The following is a 4,829-nucleotide window of genomic DNA, read 5'->3' as shown; positions in this document are numbered from 1 at the left end:
AAATGATATTGAAGTAAGGGCACTGGTATACACAAAGTTTTTTTCGTCCGACTTCAGTACGACAGTTAAGATCGGATCATAGATGCATAGTGATGAAGCATATCACACCGGCAAATTAACCATCCTAATGAGTTATGAATATCCTGCACGCAACACTTTAGTTGAAGTAAATTTACCTGGTGCAATTGTTCCTCCATACCACCTCGAGCGTGTCCCCCTTCAGGGATGTTGCACGCTACATCGAGATCAGACTCTATGACCATGACTTCTAAATATATGTGTTTTGGTGTTCGTGATTTATTATGCAGTCGCATAATGCCGTGTGTGTGCTAACCAGTGTATATATATTAGTCCAAAATTGGCTCTAATGTTAGTCCGTGAAGGACACAAAAACAGTACCAAATCCAATCGAACTTTGGTTAAAATCGACCAGCAACAAACTGGGCTCTCTGTTCATTAAAGGTCGCTCTTTTATTTCGCATATATAGAAGGTTAATTTATTCTTCCTCTTTTTTCCTTATTTCCTCGATTCCTTGAAATCCTCTTTAAGAGCCAAGTAGCCACTCTTTCCTTCCATATTTCATTATATCACGATCCCTGAGATTTCTTCCTTATATTTCTCGCTCTCTTATTTCGCATATATAGAGAGCTCATTAAGCCTTCTCCCTTTTTCCCCTTATATTTCTTTGATTCTTTTCCTCTTAAGAGGCCAATGATAGCCACTCTTTCCTTCTTCTTTAGCCTCACTTCCCTTCCATATTTTTTTAATATCACGATCCCTGAGATTTGCTTCGTGATACCCAGAAAATTTAAACACCTATATAAATTGGGTAGATTTTATTTAGCGGAGCGAGGTGGGACTATTTATTATATGAGTCAACCTGACTATCTGCACATAACATTATCTAGCCCAGTTGGCTGCGACATTGTTTACCGGGCTGGAGACTTTGAGTTCAATTCCTCCCATCGGCAATTGGCAAGTAATTTTGAGACGATTTGTTTGGGCCACCCAGATAGGTGGGCCTGATTTGTTCGGCCTGACAAAGTCAATCCAGCTTTATTATCAGGGAGAGATAGATTTAGTTAGGTACCCATAGTAAAAAGTAGCAATAAAAAACTATCCTTTGACTGAAATCACGGAGACAACCAAAATCCCCTTTCTCTGCCGTCTCTCCACCAGCTGCGATTTGGATAAGCGCGGCCATGGGTTGGGCAAGGTAGTGCACTGAAGAACACGACAAGCTACTCAACCTCGTCATGTATGACGGTTAGCGGGTAGCGGACGTGGCGACGGGGCTGGAGGTTAGCGGCGCGGAGGAAGCGGTGATCTGGTCCACAGATTTCCCGGAAGAACTCATACATGCTCATCTTCCAAGCTAGTTTTTCCAAATCGAGTGGGATGTTTGTGCATGACCAAAGCTTGTAAGTGCGTTGTCTTGGCGGCCAGTTCTGAACGAGGCGTGGTCCGCGCGTTTGAGCTACTGCTGTTGCGCCGGCACCAGCGAGGCCGCGTCTCGCGTCGCTAATCTGGGAAGGCGGATGCCGGTCACCGAGGAGATCACGGGTGCCGGGACAGAGAACTTTGGCGCTGCGTTGAAAGGCCTATTGTTCCTTTTTCATCCCAGCATGAGGAAGAGCAACAGGTATGAATCTCTTTGTATTTGTAAGCTCCCACATCATTTGTATTTCATTAGGTATAAATTAAAAGATTTGGTTTCTTTGACCCCTTACTTATTGGCTTGCTTTTGAACTGAATGAAGTAATATTTAACTGAAGACCAGCTTGTGTGGTTGATCTGCTATATTTCTGTGTGATGTAGTGTGTTAATTACTGTTCCTTGATGTGCTATATTTCTGTGCGATACAGTGTGTTAATTGATGTTCCTTGATGTGCTTGAGATGCAAAGTTTTCCCCATACGCACGTACGTGCACAGAACATGTATGTTAATTAAAAAGGACATACAATACACTAAAATATATTCATCTGGATGAATAATGACAGTATTTTTTTCAAGCCTTTAAACCTTGTCATGATCGCTCCTAGCTGTTGTACTGAAGGCAAATTCATGTTGTGCTGAATGGGGTGACTATCTAAAGACTTAGTCGTTTGCAGACAATTTAATACTCCCTCTGTAACTTAATATAAGACGTTTTTTCACACTATGACATTGTCAAAAATGTCTTCTCTTAAGTTACAGAGGGAGTAGCACAACAGAATCTGATTTGCATATCTCGTTGATACTAAGTAGAAAACAAATCGTATTCTTGCCGATCAAGGTATTAGGAAAAGGCCTAAACCATGTATCAATCCTAATGGGCTGGTATAGGCCCTAGGGTCGTGATGCGGGAGTAGCACAATCGTATTTTTATCACCTAGAAAACTACCTGTTCATATAATTTTTCTCAAGTGAAATATCCTGTATACGTGACCTACATATACCATGGATGGGCCGTTGGCTAGGACTTATTGCTGGCGAACTTCGATCTCGTCGCTGGTGACCACACAATGGATCCATGATGAATCTCTGCTCCTCTTATCAATTTTGTTCATCTGATCGTGCCTCCTCTGGTGAAGGCCTCAAACCCTAACCGGTGTAGTGTAGATGGAGGTGCAACCGCAGTTGCAGCACGGACTGCTCGGCGCGGTGGTTCTCATGTGAGCTGGGGCGGAGTAGGAGACATTTATTAATCGCTTCGTATTCTCTCATCATTTTCTCCATTCTCCTTTTGCCAGTATACATGCGTGTTATAAGTTGATTTATTTAGTTCCTCTGTAAAATATATTTCAAAGGTAACGTGCTGGTTTTAAAGTGTGATTTCTGAAGCGACTATTTTTACAATGAACCACTAAGTAAGCTAGATGTACCACGCAATCTTGTAGCCTCCTCGTAATATAAATTGCAGTTGTTAGTAGCTATGTGATCACTAATTTGGTGTCAAATCGATACCTACTGTACCATTCATGTTAGTCAAGAGTAAGTATAATATAATAGTTGTTCATATGAGTGATAAGCTTACCTAGGTGTTACCCTTTCTTGATATATACCACAACTCTTGCAATAATATGTGCCAGTTTCATTGGTAGCAAGTTTGTGACAATCATCAGTTGACATGTACCACCATTGAATATCTTCTTGTAACTGATCTATTGTAGCTATTGTTGTGAAGACAAAAACCTAAATATACCTAAAACTCAAATTAACGGACATAATAAGTCAACTGAAATCTTATTATAATTAATATTGTAGGTCTTAGAGACTCATTATCCAGGAAGAGTGATGATAGCATATAATGGAACTAATGCAGTACTTGATTTTTCTGGTTCCATGTCTCACTCAAGTAAGTTCTTCTAATGTTCTCCTTTAAAACATTTGTTCTTCTAGTGTTCCTTGAGTACTCCATCTATCCCGGTCATTTTTGTTAAGTTTTTTCTACCGAGTGCCTATGCATATTTGGAGTAAATAAGAATAATTGATCTTTTTTTCAGCTTGACTTTGATGCGAGTACTCTAAAATTTTGATCATATAATCAGCAGTGCAGATTGTTTTGTTAAAATTGATGGATGTCATGGATCAGTTCCTTCTTGGACCTCACATTATTGCTGCCTTCAAAACTATCTTAAAAAGGATTTACTTTTTATTGACAGTGTATGTATGAAAGTTTATTAGAAATTTTTATATACTTTTTTTGCAGGAGATTAGAAATCAAGACTTGTTCAGATGGAAACATCTAAACGCACACGGAGTCAGCAAAGTTATTACCTAATTAAATTTGATGGCTTGTTGTCTGCCTTCTTTTAATGCTAGCTAGGTGCCAAAACGTCACATAAGAGTACTGATGCATCGTGTCTTTGATCCTACGACATGATGGAAAGCATACTGGATTGGTTGCAGTCTTGCTTTTGATCTACCGAGTCGTCCAAGTGGCGCTTGTGTGTTCAAACCCAGCATGTCTGCGCATGCATTGGAAGTTTCTCTCTCCTTCATGTGTTAGGACATCCTTGTGTGATTGTGTTTGTAGATGCTATGGTCGCAAGAAATCAATGAGGCCATATGAAAATCAAGTACTCCCTTTGTAAAGAAGTACTGTATTGAAATAAACGCTCTTATATTTCTTTACAGAGGGAGTAGAAAAGAATTGATCAAATTGTACTTTGCCTGTGTGAAACCCATGTGTAAATCAGGCAAAGGCTTCAATTAATCTTTTGGAATCTCCCTTTTACCTGCAGCCGCAAGTTTACATCCTCAACCAATAATTAGATTAGTTTGGTTCTCCTTTAAAAAAAAAAGATTAGTACAGTTCCATATCTGATTTCGGTTGTAAATAAAAAAGGATTGTTTATTGACAAAGAAAGGATTGTTTATTCCTGTACATGCATGTTTGCCTGCGTGCTCATGCATGACTTTTTGTACTCGTCTCATCACATCCGAGTCATAATGTGTCTTTCCTATTCAATAGTTTTTTTATACTCTTTCCTATTACAATTTTGGTTTCGGTACATCCGGATCAATGCATGCCTTTTCGTCCACGTATGTTATCCTTCTATATGCATCTAACGTGACAACAAAGTTCAATTTGGCACGTACGTATATTTTTACATGTTACGTAAGAAACTTTAAATCTGAGCCAGTGGTATTATAATCAAACGGCGTAAATAAGATTAGCATATGTGGGCGAACGTGATGGCCTGTTTGACTCTTGTTTTAATTATATAATAGATAATCCTTTTTGATCTAGGTTGTGAAGCAACCAACATTTCTGCTTTGCCATTAATTCCCACAAAATTATCATAAAGTTTGGAACATATCTTCCACATATATGTCAAAATC

General features: G+C 39.2%; 1 long non-coding RNA gene across 1 annotated transcript; it reads left to right on the top strand.

Moving 5' to 3' along the window:
• Positions 1–1,092: 1,092 nt before the first annotated feature.
• Positions 1,093–4,227, top strand: LOC123119957 (uncharacterized). Its single transcript, XR_006459120.1, has 3 exons — positions 1,093–1,643; positions 3,249–3,339; positions 3,694–4,227. It is a non-coding gene; the product is annotated as an uncharacterized lncRNA (long non-coding RNA).
• The last annotated feature ends 602 nt before the right edge of the window (positions 4,228–4,829 follow it).

This window comes from Triticum aestivum, chromosome 5D (genome assembly GCF_018294505.1).
Source record: "Triticum aestivum cultivar Chinese Spring chromosome 5D, IWGSC CS RefSeq v2.1, whole genome shotgun sequence".
Lineage (NCBI taxonomy): Eukaryota > Viridiplantae > Streptophyta > Magnoliopsida > Poales > Poaceae > Triticum > Triticum aestivum.
This window is presented reverse-complemented; position numbering and strand designations above follow the sequence as displayed.